This window comes from Colius striatus, chromosome 7, assembly GCF_028858725.1.
Source record: "Colius striatus isolate bColStr4 chromosome 7, bColStr4.1.hap1, whole genome shotgun sequence".
Classification (NCBI taxonomy): Eukaryota; Metazoa; Chordata; class Aves; order Coliiformes; family Coliidae; genus Colius; species Colius striatus.
Window position 1 is genome coordinate 36,965,782 of NC_084765.1, and position 19,808 is coordinate 36,985,589.

Here is a 19,808-nt window from a genome sequence, read left to right on the forward strand (position 1 = left end):
GTTTTCTGATTCTAAAAAACGAAGAAGTTCTTTAAGGCAACCAGTAAACTAGAAGCAAAAATGTTATTGAAAAGCAAGTACACTATTTCAGGGAATTTGCAAATGTAAATCCATGTTATTTTTCAAAACTAAGGAAAAAAGAAGAAAAAAGACCATGGGTCAGATAATTCCCTTCACTTTTTACCACAGGAAATGATCAAAGTAGCAGAAAATCTGCTCTTTTTGGCCAAACTTCTGTCAGAGACAGAAGGGGTCAAGCCAACACATGGTGTATGAAGCCTTGCAGCAAGAGGAGATGTGGCTGATGGGAAAGGAGGTGGAACCAGAGAAAATCTGTAGGGTAATACCTCCTATTAAACCCACAGGAATTTTCCTATTCTAGATAAAACAAAGGCTGGTCCAATAAAGTAAATCTCAAACAGCGCAGCCTTTCTTTCAGGGCTGTCAGATGGTTGTGGATGAAGATGTGGGGCTGGGAACGTTTGGGGTGCTCTGCGTCGAGTAGCTCTGCTGCTATAGGGAACCATGGGTCTCTAGGGTTGCTATAAGATATGGAAGAAATACAGGCAAAAATGTGTACTTGCCAGAAGAGTTTGGTGGGAAATTAAGTGGCTGGTTTTAAAATTTTCTTCCCTGACAGGCTCTTTATAGACTTTACAAGCAGAGGCAGATGGCAGGGACCAGTACATTTTACTTCTTTGTTCTTGCTGCCTGTGAAAGGTGCCAGATGGGCAATGATAAAGATAGAAATTCTCTTCCTGTAGCGCAGGGACAGCAAAAATGCAGAGTTTCAAGGCTGCCCTGTCCTCACAGGGTCACCATAACAGGGGGTTTTTGAGAACTACTGGTTTCAGTCTGACTTTTTGCCAAGAAACTGAAAGAAAACTCCAGTGGCAACTCGACAGGAGCATCAAGATCATTAAAATATTTCACAGAAGACACCAAACAACCACCACCAGATTTGGGTCATTCACAAATGAACCAAAAAATATACAGGCCTGGCATGAAGTACAAGGCCAGATCCTTCGTATGACTAACTTGGAAAATTAAATACTCTGAGAGGTGTTTATTTACTTAGGAATTACTAATTATATATATTTTTTAATAGAAGAATAGTTCAAAGGTATATTTAACATAATTAGGAGCTGTATTCTGAACCACTTTTTTAATGAAGATAGACATCTGTGGACATGAATGGCCTCATCCATGACTCAATGAAGTCTGTAATTAAAAATTAATACTTTCCACAGACAATGTTAAAATGTTGGAGGTTATTTTGTGTTGCAAAGTGAGGACTTCTGTATTGACTTTAATTAATCGGAATCTTTTCCTAGAGCTGGTTTTATTGTACTAGAATCCTTTGAACCTCAGGGGTTTTTTTTTGTTTTGTTTTTTTAAAACCACATAGTGCATGATGCTATATTCTGACAAAGTCAAAAGCAGCGTTTTAAGATTAATGCAGAGATTCCTGGGGTCTTTTGTCAGCTTGCCAGACTCTTGTTCCTGTTCTAACTTAATTTTTATAATTTCCTTTTATGTTAATAAAGGCTTCTCGTGGCTGTAAAAGTTGAAGTTGTCTTACTCCTTAGACAGCCTGGTTCTTATGTAGATACTATTTAGATTGTTTAGAAATCCTGCTGGTTGCCAGATGGAGCTCTTTTGGGTTTTATGTTAAATACTTGGAAAGCTAAATAGCTTGATTTTTCTCTCCTCCCTCCCTTCCTTTCTCAACAAAATAAATAAATACTTGAAAAGTGATTACTAACAAGTCATTTAAGTTCGGTTTTAAAATCAAATTAGTTTGAGGTAAAGTGACTGCAAGTACGAGATACCTCAGAGTAGACAGGTTTTGGCAAGGTTTGACTTAACTACCAAGATTTTTAACCAACAGTTTTTCTCCATGTTTGTTTGGGCAGTTTAGGAACCTGAACTTTAGTCTTAAGGATAGAGAATCCTGAAAAGCAGAGAAGATGGCCTTGAATCCCACAGTAGCGTTTCTTACGGGATCTGGACTTCAAATGGAAACCCCAGAACAGACTTAGACTGCAGTAGCCTTTAAGATTGCTGGAAATAACTTGGAGTATGTGGTTCTGTGGTCTACTGGGCTGCCATGAGCTGCTTGTGTCCCTGAAGTTTAACCAGCTGGCAGATGAGCCAGAGTCTCTGTGGTAGCTCGTGTGTAGCTCCTTGCTCTGAACATTTAAGTGAGCCAGTGAGGAGAAGAGGTTTGACGTTAGGTTCTCAGTTGCCAACATGGAGCCTTGAGTTTGTTCACGAGTCATACCATTGGCACCTGGTGCAAGGGTGGTTTAAAACTGCTTTTACTCCCCTGACCTTTGGAGCGCTTCACTCTTCAGCCCATTCAGTCAGTTAAGTTCACAGAGTCTGCTGTAGTGCAGAAGAGCATCAGCAGCAGAGCCAGAAAAGGTCTGGATGGCCTCGGTCTGTATTTTAGCAAGTGTGAATCTTCATTTGGTTGAAATTGAGGCAAACCAAGGAGTCTAGGAGAGTTATCAGCACTGTAGGACTTTATGCTTATAAATAGCGAGCTTGTGTCAAGAGGATGGGGCCAGCCTTTTTTCAGGAGTGCGCAGTGACAGAAGAAGGGATAATGGGCATAAACTGGAACACGGGAAGTTCCACTTGAACATGAGGAGAAACGTCTTTCCTATGAAGGTGGAGCCTCCTTCTCTGGAATTTTCCAAACCCACTTGGACATGTTCCTGTATGACCCGTTCAAGGGCAACTTGCTTTAGCAGGGAATTGGACTGGATGATCTCTAGAGGTCCCTTCCAACCCCTACCATTCTGTGTTTCTCAAAAGAACAGTGCCCGTTGAGCACTGGTGTTGATGAGCTGAAGGACCTGCCGTTTCCTGCACAGTGTATACAAGGTGTTTCTCCAGTTCATGCAGAAGGTGCTTGGAAACATGGTGGGAGTCAACGTCACACTAAGTACAATTCTGTTGTCATGAGTTGCCATATGGTCAAGACAGTACTCTGGCCTCCGAAACTGTGTTTTTAAAGTACAGAGTAAAATAAAACTAAACATTTCCTAGTCAAGTTTTTCAGTATGTGTTGATTTTGTCTGGTTCATGTTAAATAGAATGAGTCTGTTGAATTGGTAGGCATGCTGTCCAGGTGTACTTGGGCTCCTCTTTGCATTCTGAACATGCATATTATAGGAAAAAAAAAGGAGAGAAATCAGGTAGGTCTACATGTGCGGCGTGACAAATTATAGGCCCTGTAGCACTTCTGAATTGGCATACAGTTAAAGCTCCAGTCTTACTTAAAGGCTTCAAATTTAGTCCATGTTTAAAAAATTAGTTTCTGTTTAAAAATTTACTATGGAATCAATCTGTTCTGGCAATGTTGGATTCATATTTCAAAAACTTTATCCCCTTTTATCATCTTAAAGTAGCCATTAGTCTGAAACTTTCAATCTCTGGGTCTGGTTTAAAAAACTAAAAGGATATTGAGCTCTATAGTTCAGGTTTAATATTTTTGAAAGCTTTAAAGCTAATTGGTTGACCTATTTTTAAATTACAGAGCATGGAAAAATAGTGGGTGTATTCTTTTTTCATGTTCAAGTGAGCTATTGTTTCTCTGCTTCTAATTAAAAACTCACTTTTTTGAAGCTGAGATGGGTCCTAGGCATTGAGAGAAAAATCTCTGAGCAAAACTATCTGCACGAAACTTCCTTAATACTGACTTTAGGCATGAACTCCTTCAGAATCTGTAATCTTGTTTCCTCTTGTGACTGGTGATTGCCATATTAGAGGAGCTTGTCCCAACAGCCTGTACATGGAGCTGGGAGCATCTGAACAGCCTGAAGAGCAGTTGTTGAAGTGAGTAGCACAAGCTCCAGAGACACAAGTACTATCTTTGGAACTTCAGATACACAGGCACTGCAGGTTGTAATAGTCATGAAGAGTTACAGTGAGATACAGGACTGAAAAAAGCTATGAGCAAGAGAGATTTGTTTCTAAGTGAGGGTGCAATTTATAGTTTTTAAGGGAAAAAAACCACCTGATCAGAACTCTTAAGAGTATTTAGGAACTTAACTCCTATTGGTTTTCAGTTGGAGTTATGTGTCTGGATGTCCTGTGGACCTGGTCATTTGTGATGGACTTTGAATGCCTGTGCTGTTAAAATTAATTATAGGATGTTGTGGTAGAGTTTCACTGAACTCTGTAAAGCTGGGAAATTTGCAGTTGAAGTACAAAGATGAGCTATAATACTGTTCCTACCACTCTGATCTTTCTGTCTGGGCTAAAAGCTCGTGTTATCCTCGCACATACCCTGCCTGGCAAACAGCCAGAGACCCAACTCTACCTTGTCTCTTAGCATTGCCAGATGGCACCTTACCTTCACTTCAGAATCATGGATTTCACCTCCCTCCCGCTACTCTCTGCTCCTAATGCAACACCCAGATGTGGAACAGAGATCCCTTTGTACTCTGTGCATGTTATCCCCGTGCAGGCCATATATGTAAAAGATGGCTCATGCCATCAAGGTCCACATCACATTAGGAACATTCCTGTTCTCTCTGTATGAAAACTCTAGCTACCTCCACCACATACACCCTTTCAAAATAGGTCTTGAAGAGCTGCCTGTAATCCACCTTCCCTGGAACTGTGTTTCACACACACTTTGTCAAAGAGCTGTAATGCTATTCAGAAAAAAGGAGAATCTAACTTCAGGTGTTTATGAGCTGTTTTTTAGCTCAGGGGGTGGTGGGTGAGCTGGATATCATAAGATGTATGTCAGTGGCTAGCCTAAAGTTGCAGCAACGCTAGGTACCAGTTTCCCAACAGAGGAGCACTTGGAGTTTGTGTGGCATTTCCCTACCTATACTGTTCTGCTAACATTGTGTATTGAGTGAATCTGCAATTTTGAGTTCAGTAACAGAGAAGCAGCATCTGAATTTACACTGCTGTGTAAAATCTATAGATTGAGGGTGACAGAGCCCTGGCACAGGCTGCCCAGGGAGACTGTGGAGTCTCGTTCCTTGGAGGTCTTCAAGACTTGCCTGGACATGTTCCTGTGTGACCTGATCTAGGTTGACCTGCTTCTGCAGGGGGGTTGGATTAGATGATTTCTAAAGGTCTCTTCCAACCCTACCATTCTATGATTCTATGATGCATCTCTCATAACTTTTCTATACTGGCTTCTTTTAAAATTTCTTGCCACAGGTGTTTTATTTATCCAAAATTACCTTAAATTCCTCTCCAACTGGGAAAAAAACCCCAAACAAACAAACCCCTACTTGATGTGTTTTTCCAATTCCCTGACTACCTGCCTTTTATGAACAGTTTCAAAATAATTAAGATGAAAATAACTGTCTTTGAAAAATATCTTTACCACTAAATATCAAAGTCATAATCTGAAACTTGTGAGCATTTTAGTGATTAAAACTACATCTGTTAATTGGGGTAGAACAGAGGAAAAGGCACTCTTTCCTATCTTGGAACGTAAGATAACAAAAAGCCAAATGTTCTTCTTTGGTTCACTTACTTGACTGTATCATAGCACACAAAAATGCCTGGTTGCATCAATATTGCTGTTCAGAACACTGAGTATTCTTTTGATTACAGACCCAGCACTTTGCAGTCATTTAAACTGGGAGAAATAAAAAGAATCTGTTGAAGGACCCTGTTAGTGCATTATAATGCTCCGTATTACATTTGGTTTTGTTTAAGACAAGAAAGCTCAAATCAGAATTATGTGCCAATTCTTTATAAGATCCCACTCATTTGGCAAAGGAATTGCATTAATTACATCTTGTTTTCTGTACTGTGTCATTACAGAAGAGAGAGCACAAGCTGCACTTGTAAGGAGAGGAAATAATTCATTCACATCTTTGAAGCTTTTGCTGTATTTTTCCCTTTTCCTTTGAAAATAAAGGTGGGCTGTAGACGACTTTCCATGGATTATAAATATGCTTTGGAAATGTACAATGGTACTCAGAAGCTGGAGTGAAAGAGACTTCTAAAACTAGTAAATGTGTCTAATATGACATAAAAAAAACCCCAAAACCTAACTTTAAGTACTTTCTCAAAGCTTTTCCCCAAAGTGTTGTTTTACTCATAGCTTTACCTGGTTTTGTTGTTAACATTCATTTAATATTACCATTGGACATTCCATCCCGTGAGATGAGTTTATATGATAGACTGATTTCACTTACAGAAGATGCAGTTGCTGAGTGGTTTGAGATCCTTTTAAAGGCTGTGATCTGTGAGATGTTGCACATCTTTCCTTGTAAGACAGCATTGGACTGGAGTGGAGTTCCCACGAATCACTAACATCCAGGGAAAATCCATCCTGTCAAGAGAATAAAGTGTAAAGAATGTTCAGAGCACATCTATAGGAATATTCTGTAAGAAAATTCTTTTTCAATAACTCTATCTGAACTAGCCCCTGTTTCTCAAGAATATTACTTTAAAAATGAACGAGGCTATTTATGATCTGCCAAAAGAATTTATAACCTACACGATGCGTGAAGACCTTCCTTCCTCCTCTTCATAATCTAGCTAAAAATAACAGTTTAAACGTGTTTTTATGCCAAAAAATAGCAGAGTGGATTTTTTTTATCAGTCAAGAGAAAACAAAATGAAAGCCTCTGTTTTGGTTTTCAGAAGTGGACTGCAAAACAAGCAAATATCCCTTTTGCTCTTTAGATGCTGTGTAACTAAGTTATTGCACCGCTTACTGCACAGTTTCTAAAATAACACTGTAGGATGGGAATGCAAATCAACAGTAAACAAGGTATTTTGTTTAGAAGAGGGTTCAGCTTGTTTATGTGCTTCAGTAATACTGACTGTATATGAATTCTTCCTTGGAATGAAATAATCCTGGTTAATGAAGGAGTGCAATGATGATGAATAAATTTATTTCTGAGGAGAAGAGCTACTGCTTTGCATCAGTCTGATGATGAGTGCAACCTAGTAATTTTAAAGGCTGTTGCATTTGTAGTACTGTGTTTGAGGACTCTTGCAAGCCTGAAGCTTATGATTTTCCAAATGTTTAATTTTATCACCATTCCAAGAGTACAAAATTGTCTCTCTCATACCATGTTAGTTGGGAATTTAAGACTTTTAGAATATGCTTAGCAAAAATGGCCCTGGCTAGGTCTAGTTGGCAAGGTGAGACCTACCTGCAGGTAGGAAATTGGGATGTGCAGGTCCAGCATGTTGTGAGGGGGTTAGTTGCAATGCTGGTTAAGAACTGCATTACCTGAAGCTGGGGTATCTGGGGTTTTTAAAGAAACACAGATTTTGGGGTATTTATTTTTATAAACAGCCTTTTACATTTGTTTCCAGAAGCTTTTTATGATCATCTCACCTCTCTTTAGTTCTTCTCAAATCCTTTCCATTGCTTTTTTAAAAATTTGTTTTCCAAATACAAAGCAAGTACCCTGTGCAAATATGACCCACTGATGTTGGTAGCAAATCAGCTCTTGCTTTCAACAGGGACAAAGTTTACATCCTCTCACTTGGGTAAATTCTTTGTCTCTAGCATCCTGTCTGTCCTGTTAGTTTGGATGGGTAAACTCTAAAAACAAGGAACTTTGCCTTGATCTCAGTGAATGGCACAGCCATGAGGGCTCTTTCAGACAGATAAGGATCAGGTGTGGTAGATGCAGGTATGAGGTATAGAGGTATAAATACACACACAAAGGAGACTCCTTCCTAAGTCTTGATCTTTCTTCCCCACGTGTTTTCCTCAAAATAGCATGTTTCTTGCCCTCAAAGGATAATAAGTACTGTTGGGAAGACAGTCTGTTGGAAAGGCAGTTAACCATTAAACAGGGGCCATGGATAGACAGTAGATTTTCCAAATTACTCCTAAATACTTGTTAAATTGCTAAAAATCTGCATCAGAATAGCAGCTAGTTGAGAACTACTGCTTATAAGCAGGGACCTACATGGAAATACATTCAGTAATAAATGCTTCTTGTTATTGTTTCAGGTCTCTGCTTTTCAGGATGAGGGAAGAAGGTGGAAACTTGTTTGGTCAAAAAGTATAGCTAAGTTCTGAGGAAATAAAAAGGCCCCTCCAGAGTTTGCTTGGATTAAGCCAATACAGAGGGAGATGAAGCTCTCTGATAAAGAACAGAATTGTAGAGCACTCTGAGAACCTTTTAAGGGCACTTGGGCCAAGTCTGTTTAAAGTGAACCTTTCTTTGTTAGAATGAAAGCTTTATTGTCTACCCTAGGCTGTTATTTATCTTCACCTTTCCATATGTAAAGGGCTGTACCTTTTTCTAAAAACAGAGATAAAAAATAATGCACCTTTTTCCCTTGAAGTATGTCCCACCAGTCACCACGTTCTTGTTGCTGTCTTGGTCCTAAGCATGGCAGTGCATCACACTGCCTAGTGATGTGTTACTTTTGTCTTGCTTTTTGCATTGTCACTCACATATTCCTCAGTGTATATCATCAGACTAGGAGCCATTCCTCACCTCTGTTTCTATTTCTCCTCTAATGCTTCCAAAAATCTCTTGTTTTGACTTACAAAAACAGCTGGAGCTGCAGCATCACTCCATTTTAAGCTCTGAATTGTGTTAGCCATTACATTGGTTCCACATGCTGCTTGGGTGGAGACATCAGTTAAAATTCCCAACACGGCCAGTCAGGCCAGGAATTACAGCTCTGGGTAAGTGGTGGTGACTTTCTAATTCTTGATTACATTATGCTAGAAAAGAGGATTGTTCCCAGAGCAATTTACCAAGAGGGGAAAAATGGAAATGCTGTTCAAGGATGACCTTCCACCCCAGTGATCTATTTGGCTGGCGTCTGTTATTGCTCAGCTTCTCCATCATGGGTTTTGCAGTAGTCCAGTGCTTTGTCATCGCTGCTAAGTGGAAAACTCCTGAGCTCACTAAACAGTTTGTGAGGGTTTTGGGTAATGGCAGATGAATTTATGAATGCAACTGCAGAACAAAGTATTCGTCAAGGTGACTTGAAATAAACATGGGTCCTATTTGAGCAGACTTTAAATGCATTGATGCTAAAAATGTCTTCAATCTAAAGAGCTGTTCTTGAGCCCAAGATCCTGAGATAGAGAGAAGGAGCAAGGAAAATGAAGGGGTTTACTTTGCAGGACTCCAGCATGGGAGCAGGCACAGCACTGTTGTGATTGTCTCCAAGAGAGAGGCAGTGCTGTAATCCTGTTTCATTTTCGTATGCAGAACTTGAAAAGATTTTTCCTAGAAATGTGTAATGGGACTGTCAGAAAACAGACCACTCCCCTTCCCAGTAGTTTCCTGCTGAAGTCATTTAAGGCCTCTCACAGCTTTCATGTGTGTAGGCACTGAGAACTCATGGGCCAAGGCTTTTTATTTTTTTTAGTGGAATACAAGCAAAAACGAAGCACTTGAAAACAAGTCATTAGGAAAGAAAGTTGGAAGTTTCTCTGCATGTGAAGCTAGCTCACCACTTAATCAGTTTCTCATTTCCATTCTGTCAATCCCAGTGAAGGGGATCTAGGTGTTTTTGTTGTTTTAGGTATTGCTAAAAGCATTTCTGTGAGCTGCCCAAAGGGGTGGAGAGAGAAGTTGTTCCTTACTTCACTTCTGGGACTGTCTGTTCAGGGCTTTACACAGGAGGTGTCTTGGAAAGGCTTGTGAATTCCATTTACTGTGCACTCGGACCTAATGACTGCAGTAGGCTGAACATACAAAACCTGCTCTGCAGGCAACAGCCCTAGTGCAGTAGCTCTTAAAAAAAACCCCAACCGTTTGTGGAGCTGGCAGACAGTCTGCACTCACAAAGATGGGAATGTTTGGTTGGTGTAGATGCCATGTTTAACACAAATGATCAAGGACACGTGCTTTTTAAAAGAAGCCATTACTATCATGAATAAATGGATGCTACTTAGCGTGCATTTTCTGGTTGGACTGAATTCAAGCCTCCTGTTCTGAAATTGATAGCTTTTTTGGATCTCACTCACTTGTCTCCCAGACAAATCTGTAGTGTGGATTTGTTCCTTAGATGAATGATACACATTTCATCCGGTTTCTTCCAACTCTGCCTGGCACAAAAATGATAAATGTTTTTTTTCTTTCTCCTTCTGTCTAGAGAAAACCATGTTGTACTGTGAAAGATGAACTTCATTCCCAAGACAGATGAACTGCATTCAGAGGTGGATTTACTGGTGCGTGTTTGTAATGCTACAGCAGTGCTGTAGGCACCTCATCAGACAGACATATATTGTGGTAGTATTGAGCTTTAATCACATTCCCTGTATTTAATTGGAAGTTATGTGTCCTTAAAGCCTAGAGGAGCCTTCTCTAGAGGGAGTGATTTTTCCCATTTTCTTCTGCTATTGGTCTTTGGAAATAGTGATGTATATACAAGTGTTTCAGCCTTGGAAGATGAAAATCTTGATGAAGTTAGCTGGCCATTATAAGTTACATAGACATTTAATAAAAGAAAATGCTAGTATTTAAGTAGGCTGCCAACATGCTATGAATGCAGCCCACAGTACTGATGCAGTGTTTAAAGTGTGTATTTGCATTTTCTGTGAAATTGTGCGTACATGATGTGTGACTTTTTGGAGTCTACTCAATCCAGTGGATAGGGAAGCTCAGTGAGATGAGTACACCCTAAAGAACTGCTTTAAATTAAACTCTCTGTCAGGTCCTAGGATCAAATTTAGGACTGATGAGCTAACTGAAATACTCAGAGAAAACTCAAGTTTGCTGCAAGCATCTCACCCTTATCCTGCTAGCTGGCTCTGAGCATTACCTCATGGGCCAAGGGGTGAGTGTTTATGGGTAACAATTAATGGCCAGGGCAAGGCAGGTGATATTGTGGTAGGAGTTTGCTACAGGCCACCTGATCAGGAGGAGGATGTGGATGAGGCCTTCTACAAACAGCTGAGAGCTGCCTCACAATCACAGTCCCTGGTCCTCATGGGGGACTTCAACCACCCTGATATTTGCTGGGAAAGCCACTCAGCCAAGCACACGCAGTCCAGGAGGTTCCTACAGATTGTTGACGACAACTTCATGTTGCAGATGATCGAGGAACCAACAAGGAGGGGTGTGCTGCTGGACCTGGTACTGACGAATAGAGAGGGCCTGGGTGGGGATGTGAAGGTTGGAGGCAACCTCGGCTGCAGTGACCATGAGACGGTAGAGTTCAAGATCCTGTGTGGAAGGGGCAGAACACAAAGCAGGACCGTGACCCTGGATTTCAGGCGAGCCGAATTTGGCCTCTTAAAAGATCTACTTGGATGGATCTCATGGGATGTGATTCTAGAAGACAGAAATGCCAATGAGAGTTGGTCAGTCTTCAAGCAGCACTTCCCCCAAGCCCAGGATCAGTGTGTCCCAATGCGCAAGGAAGGAGGAAAAGGAGGCAGGAGGCCTCCATGGATGAGCAAGGATCTGCTGGGACAACTCAGGCAGAAGGCAGCCATCTATGAGAGGTGGAAACAGGGGCTGGCTTCTTGGGAAGAGTGTAGGAACATTGCCAGGGCATGCAGGGGTGCAACTGGGAAGGCTAGAGCCCTTCTAGAATTAGATTTAGCCAGGGATGTTAAGGACAGCAATAAGGCATTTTTCAAGTACATCAGCAGCAGAAGGATGGTGAGGGGGAACGTGGGCCTGCTGCTAAATGCTGAGGGTGCCCTGGTGTCTGAGGATGCAGAGAAGGCTGAAGTACTGAATGCCTTCTTTGCTTCAGTCTTTACAGCCAAGGCTGACCCTTGGGAAGCCCAGTCTAGCAAAGATAACAGGATCCCAGGACAGCAGAGGACTTGGCTCTGGGTGGAAGAGGAAGATGTTAAAGACTTGTTGGCCAAGCTTAAGGCTCATAAGTCAATGGGTCCTGATGGGATGCATCCTAGAGAGCTGGCTGATGTGATTGCTAAGCCTCTCTACATCATTTTTGAACAATCATGGAGGACAGGCGAAGTGCCTGAGGACTGGAGAAAGGCCAATGTCACGCCAGTCTGCAAAAAGGGCAGGAAGGACGACCCAGGAACCTACAGGCCGTTCAGCCTCATCTCCATCCCTGGAAAAGTGATGGAACAACTCATCCTGAATGTTATCACTGAACATATGAAGGATAAGATGGTCATCAGGGGGAGTCAACATGGCTTCACCAAGGGGAAATCCTGTTTGACTAACCTGATAGCCTTCTATGAGTGCATAACCAGCTGGCTAGATGAGGGGAGAGCAGCGGATGTCATCTACCTTGACTTCAGCAAGGCTTTTGACACTGTCTCCCATAACATCCTCATCAGAAAGCTCAGGCAGTGTGGCTTGGATAAGTGGACAGTGAGGTGGATGGAGAGCTGGCTGAATGACAGAGCCCAGAGGGTGGTGATCAATGGCACAGAATCGAGTTGGAGGCCTGTGGCCAGTGGAGTTCCACAGGGATCGATTCTGGGGCCAGTCTTGTTCAATGTCTCCATCAACGACCTGGATGAGGGGACAGAGTGTACCCTCAGCGAGTTCCCTGATGACACCAAACTGGGAGGACTGGCTGATTCCCCAGAGGCTGTGCTGCCATTCAGCAGGATCTTGACCAGCTTGAGAGTTGGGCAGAGAGGAACCTCATGAGGTTCAACAAGGAACCTAGGGAGGAACAGCCCCATGAGCCAGTACAGGCTGGGGGTGATCTGCTGGAGAGCAGCTCTGCAGAGAGAGACCTGGGAGTCCTGATTGATAATAAGCTAAATCTGAGCCTGCAATGTGCCCTCGTGGCCAAGAAGGCCAATGGCATCCTGGGATGCATCAAGAAGAGTGTGGCCAGCAGATGGAAGGAGGTTCTTCTCCCTCTCTACTCTGCCCTGATGAGGCCTCATCTGGAGTCCTGTGTCCAGTTCTGGCCTCCTCAGCTCAAGAGGGACAGGGAAGTGCTGGAGAGAGTCCAGCCCAGGGCCACCAAGATGATCAGGGGAATGGAACATCTTTCATATGAGGAAAGGCTGTGGGAACTGGGACTGTTTAGTCTGGAGGAGATTGAGGGGTGATCTTATTATCATTTATAAATATCTAAAGGGTGGGTGTCAGGAGGTTGCGACACCCCTTTTTCTATAGTAAATAGTAACAGGACAAGGGGTAATGGGATGAAGCTGGAACACAAAAAGTTCCACTTAAACATAAGGAAAAACTCTTTCACTGTTGAGGTGAGGGAGCCCTGGCACAGGCTGCCCAGAGGGGTTGTGGAGTCTCCTTCCTTGGAGGTCTTCAAGACCTGCCTGGACATGTTCCTATGTGACCTGATCTAGGTGACCCTGCTTCTGCAGGGAGGTTGGACTAAATGATCTCTAAAGGTCCCTTCCAACCCCTACCATTCTATGATTCTATGACTACCTGATCCTTTCACTTCCCTTTTCCCATTGCCCTGGTGAGGATACCATACGTTTGAGTCTGGACAGACCTATGATCTTTCTAATACAGGCTGACATGTAAGGACATATAGCACTTGTAGACAGTCTGGATCCAAGCTGTCTGCTAGGACCACCTAGAAAAGGGAAGTTGAGCTGTATCTCAAAGACTGTTTCTAGGAGTGTCCCTCTCAAACCTCTGGGGCTATAGCTATGGTCCTGTTTGTGCTGGAAACTTACCCAGCCTTTCCCAAGGCTTTACATCCTTACCTTTTTTCTAAGGTATTTTTGTTTGTCTGTCTTGTTACTGGCATTCTTCTTGTTGCTTGGCTATAGTGTCAGCAAAAATTCTTGTCATAGTGAAAACCAGATTTGAACTGAATCCAAAAACTCTGGAGACAGTGCAGCTGTGTCATGGGGAGGAGCTGGTACATGCTTTTCAAAGATTTGAAAGGCTTAAGCATATATTCAGAGGAAACAGCATCTGAAATGCTTTTATCTCTAGTGGTAACTGATGATTTCCACCAAGTACCACTTTAATTCTTACTATAATTTCTTGTATCAAGAATCTAAGACTACCTGACCCTGCCTTTGTGATGTAGCAGTGGTAATTAGAGATGCCTTATGGTACATGCATACACCAGTATATGTTGATAATGGGAAGCATGTAATTGAAAAGATATTCTGCAAAAATCTGTCTGCTGTTTGGCCCCTTGTGCAACAGATATCACCAGTCACCGGTGGTGACCTAATGACCAGTCACCACTAGTCACCACCTAGTCTTGGTACAGCAGTAATTCTAAACAGAACCTCTTTCTGTGTCTGAGAGCCCTTCTAAGAGTCAGCAGCACACAGCTGGCTGAGTATGTGAGGCATGCAATGTACAGAGGTGGTAAAAACCTGTACAAGCAGTGTAAGCCTCACTTCCTAACAATAGAACAGTTAGAGTTGCTGGCAGAAGGTGATAAGAATGTCAGTGGGTGTTTAGATTAGGGCAAGATCGGGTGTGTTCAGCAAGGGGGACAGCGTTTGTTTAGGTTTCCCCTCCTGGGACTAGTTTAGTATTTCAAGTACGTTTGGGGACTTTTTTTCCTCCCCAGTGGGCTGTGAGCCTGACAGTGTGTATGGATCTGAGAGAAAAAGAATGAACAATGTTTCAGAAAAGGCAACTGCGTACCCTGTAACGCTGGCTTTGTTTCCAAGTGCCTGTATAGACTCTCTCAGTATTTGCTAACTTTTGTTTCTTCTTAAAATACACAAGAAGATGCCTGCTTCAGCCTGTTGGGGCTGACAAAATACTGAAGATAGACCAAACCAGAGAGTAAAATGCAGCTGAAACCACTCCTGTATGGGGAGTCCCTGTGTGTTCAGAGGGAGCAGCTGGGATCTGCTACTGACAACACTACCGAACCCACGTTTTTTTCCATCTGACTGTATGCTTAGTGTGCATGCCCTGTCCAGCAAAATGAAGAGCTGATACTTGTCTCCTTTTTATTCACTGTCTGGAGGAAGGTTATTTAGAGCAGCATTGTCTGAGTCACTTTGTCACAAGCTAGTTCAAAAGGCATCTGCTGTATGTAAAACTGCTCCAGGAAGATGAGGAGCAGCCCCAAAGGGACATAGTTGTACAAATCACTGTTCAGAGATCTTGAAACATAAAAACATGTAGCTCAAAGAAAAGGCCAGGACCCCAAAAATAATTGGCCAGGGTAATGGAAATTGTTAAAAGAATGAATGGGAACAGCCACAGCAATTGCCAAACTCATTACAGTCATCAAGCTGGAAAATGAGCCTGGCAGCAGCAGTACATCCAGATGGCCAAACAACAAGAATTATTGGTAATCTATCCATTTGCCTGATTGGAATCTCATCCATCCACTAGCTCAGGGAGGGACTCCAGAGTAGTCCCAACAGGGCTCCTTAAATCACAGACACTGGGCTCCTCTCAGCCTTGGCTTCCTCAGCAGTTGAGACAGTCACTGATGAAGCCACAGGTTCCGTGGATCCCAATGTGCAAACATCACACGGGGTGTTTCTGAACGCTGCAGATCCTGTACTCCATGTGGCTGGGTGTAAGTGCTGTGTAGGCTGCCAGTGTGACTAAATGCATATCAGCAATCAAAGACCCCAGGAGGTCTCTGGAAACTGATGCACAGGCTTGTGTAGCTTGCCTTGCAGTGTAACTTTTCCCAGCAGAATATGATTGCTGTAATATGGATGGGAACTTTTCTCTACACATGCTAAGTACCATTATCTCTCAAGTAGCTTGACTAACATAATTAGATTAAACTAAGAGGAACTGAGCCTAACTTAGTCTCTACCTTGGATTCTGCCACTCCTTTTAGACCCAGTGAAAGGACTTTTAAGCCCAAAAGCCTGCCTGTTCTCTCCAATTATATTAATTGAGCTAATAAAAAATTTATATATGTGTTTTCTTCCTGCAAACTCTGCTCCTCTCTAGCTACAATACAGTTATTAGTTCCATTTTGGATTGATTGGTATGTGTGTAAACCAGAATAAAGGAATCTGACCTGAACTGTTAGTTCAAAAAAAACCCCAAAAGGCAAAGCTATTGTACTTTAGTGTAAGAGCCCTTAGCCAACTGAGGAAGAAACCCTCTCTCCAGTAACTGAGCATTAGGATTGGGAACTTGAAGTCACTGTCACACAGCGGATATAAGGGCACACCAAGCACGAGTCCTTTCTCATAGATCAGTCCATGGCTATAATGGAAATGGAATTCCAGCTCTGCTCCTCAGACCAGCATTAGGAGAAGTGCCTAGCCCTTGTGGTATGGAAGCAAACCCAGTTCTACTTTCCAGGTAGAATCTGGAGAGGTTTTACCTTTCAAAGGATTGAAAGGAGTCCTGCAGTCTTAATACACAAATCACCACTTCACACTGACATGGGCCAAACTCATGGAGGAAATTCAAATCAAGGAGCGGGAGAAGGAAATGCAATAAACAGAGAAAAATGAAGTGTCTACTTCAACACATCTTTTTAATCTGAGATTAAGAAGCAGAGATAGAAATTAATGGTAAAGCTTTCGCTTTTTTAACTTTTGTAACAGCTACAGTTTTTAAGTTCTTTTTCTGAAAGTTTTCATTAATCTGACACTATTTTTTAATATAGTTAAAATTAAATCCAGGTGGTTACCGTAATACTAAGTTAACCTCTCCACAACTGGCCAGTCTTCTTAAAGAGACGACTTTCTTCATAGAGCATCTGCTTTATTTTTAGACAAAACTGTGGCTATTTAAGGTCTAGCTCATTTTAAAAACCACTAGCAAGCAGAACTAATAGACACTGATTTTACAAATAAGAAAAGAGGTGGCTTTTCCTGTAACCTTCTATGATACCCATATTGCAATATTATTTGTTGTTTACACTGACCATCATTCCTGATAGCCAACTACAAAGACTTGAAGTGGTAACAATAAACACTAGAAGAGTTGAAACTGTCCTAGATGTCCTTTTGCAATACATCAGCACTATAAAATGAGGTGTGAGTCAGCTGCATTAGCAAAGTAAAGGTGCCAGAGACTACTTGATTCCTCTCCTATTTAAGTAAACCATTAAAAGACAAACCTCCCCTTCAGTATAAAACTGAGATGTACTACAGAATGATTCACACCAAATAAATAAATGCTTTTCTGTTACAATCATTCCCTACTGAGCTGGAATGGTATTATGCTGTTTTATTCTCATCAGTTCCAGAAAGCATGCACAAATGAAGTGATTTTAGCATTTTAGGAGGGGGAACTGCAGCTTGCACAGAGCATCCAGCCAAAGGAACAGGAATAATTTTACAATGACTGAGCTCAAATCTGTGCCAGTTTACAACTTCCACTACAATTAATTTTGTTTCTCCACTTCATTCCCAAAAAATTAACCCTGCATGGAAGTGCCTCACGCATTTCATCTATCTGCAGTTTCTACAGTGTTTGCCACTGCAGAACTCAAACCACTTATAACCCTTTTCCAGTTTAATCTGGTTGCTCCTACCCACCACCTTCACAGGCAAGTTCTCCACTTCTACTCCCATCTGCAACACCAGTCCACTTTAAAGGGCATCAATGAACATACACACCAAAATGCTAATGCCAAAACACAACCACCTCCTTGGTGAGCACCATAAGTGATTATTTAGTGTTGCTACAAGCTGTCATATCATCTCCATTGCCCAGAGCAAAAATTGAAGCAGTGGAAATGTACAATATTTAAATCAGCATTTGTTGGGGAAACATTTCTCTTGTGACACAGAAACTTCATTGACGACAAATACCCAGAACTTTGATAATACCCTAGTTAAAACGTGGAAAATTCAGCAAAGGTTGACTTCAACGCTGTGATTAGGACAGAGATTTTGTCAATAACTAGGGTTAGCTGGCCACATGAGAATGACCATTGCTCCTGCTGGTAGTGCCTGTGCAGTTCCAGGAAGATTTCTTCTCATAAGAACTAGACTAATTCTCTGTGACATTTGTTTATGTATACAACAGGAAGCTTCAGCCCTGCAAAATACACGTGTTCTGGTGAAATTCTAGTCTTGAGAGTGTGCAACAGTCATGACACTGATTCATCAGCTCTGTAATGAAAACGCTCTGTTTAAGGTTTGAAATTGTTCCTTCTGTTTGTTCTTTAATATTCATGGAGAGACAAAGTCTGACACTCCTGTTCATGTGGAATAGCATCTAGTTTCTCAAAATGTCCTGTTGATTTGAAAGGGATCATTTGGTATTAGACACACCACGCAGCTATTACAGTTAGCATTTCTGAGGCTTGTTTGTGCTGACAAACAGTTCTGCCAAGGAGTTTGCTCATTAAAACAGTGAAAAGCAAATCTAGGCAAGACCTGAATGCATTTAAATGAAGTTTTTCAGCATGCTTAAATAACAACAAAAAAGTAGATTTTTTTCTGCATTATTGTTAATAACACAAAAGTGAATTTCAAACATTATTTAAAGTTCAATTTTTCATTGAGTTTGGGACCTGTGGAAAGTCTTTCCTTAGTAAAGCAAAACAGACAAACAAGAAATCTCTGTTTTCCCAGTGGTGCTTATTTCTGATGCAGACTCACTGTCAGATTGCCACTACACTGCAGAAAGCTACACAAATCAAAAGCCTTAGACTGGAAAATTAACAATTTAGCAAGGAGAATATACCATTCTTATAGCTAAGAACAGACAGTAGGCACACACACACAAAAAAGTGTGAGGGGTTTTAAATACTATTTATGATATGTGAGGGGTTTTAAATATTATTTAAGAATATTGTCTTGAAATACTATTCATAGGTACTTCCACATTATCTGAATTCAGTTCTGCCACTGTTACTGCCATCTGCTTGGAAAAAATACGAGTTAAACCTCTGTAATTATCTAAATACATGTTTTAATTGCAGAGCTGCACAGAATGAGTTGCTATTCTAAAACTTAAACTCAATCTGCTTAAAATTTAACTCTGTAACTAAAAAATATAGGTGTATAAAGTTAGCAATGTTGAAGAGTCTAAAGACATCAGTTTTCCTAGCAGCTAACTGTTCACTAGTAAACATACTCCACCTCTCTGCTACCAGCAGATGAATTCTTGTAATTCTCTTTGTAATTCTGATCCAAGTCCCTATAAAGCCAGTGGAAAAAATTATATTAAGACAGATTATTAGGATTTCATTTGACATGGGTTTATGTCACTGAGATGAGTGCTTATTTCATTGCGTTATTTCAGGGCTTCCAATCTCAGTCCTGCAGCCTATAAAGAGTTGTTTTTTCCTTGAAACTGAGATAGTATACTAAAGAGAGTGCTACTGAATTGCAACAGACATTTGTTACTGGTGCATGGCAAGAGTCCACATTGTATAAATTCTAAGAGTATACTTTAAATAAATTTGGAGATATCAAATCCTACTGAGGACAAAACAATGCCCTTAGGTAACACCAATAATGGAAGAGAGCCGCTTTTGACAGGCAATTCTTGCTGTTGCAGGTGTGCTCTCACAAGGCTGGGAAAGGCTTTATTTTTGGGGGTTTCCATGGTAATGTTGGCAGACTTAAATGGAAACAAAAATATTTAAAAGATGTTTTTAAAAAGTGTGATTTAAATGTGACTGAAGTTTGTATTTTTCTAAGAGTAGAAAGCTGAAATGTTGTTGTATATGGTTTTAAAAATTCTATCTAAATTAAATCCAAATCCAGGCCCGTTTTTACAAACTGTTGTGGGTTTGGCATAATAAAAAACACTTTAGGAAAGGCCTTTTAGGAATGAGCAAACACAAAGTGAATCCTTTCATGTTTTGTTTTCTTAAGTAGGAAACAGTTTTCTACAACTTCAATTTCCATACAATCAAAATCATCTTTGCAAGGTCGCTAACGCTCGCTGCCAAAAGCACATAACACAAAAAACAACAGGTTTCATGTATTTTAAAAATAGCTTTTAAATGTTTTGAATGCTTAAAATGAAATGGATGCT

General features: G+C 41.2%; 1 long non-coding RNA gene across 1 annotated transcript in view; it reads right to left on the reverse strand.

Annotated features, from left to right (window-relative positions):
* Positions 1 to 3,084: 3,084 nt before the first annotated feature.
* LOC133625847 (uncharacterized) overlaps positions 3,085 to 19,808 on the reverse strand; it is a 59,419-nt gene continuing 42,695 nt past the window's right edge. Inside the window, exons 4-5 of the long non-coding RNA XR_009819107.1 lie at positions 6,186 to 6,322; positions 3,085 to 3,164 (exon numbers count right to left, since the gene is read on the reverse strand). This is a non-coding gene — a long non-coding RNA (uncharacterized LOC133625847). The remainder of the gene's footprint in view (positions 3,165 to 6,185; positions 6,323 to 19,808) is intronic.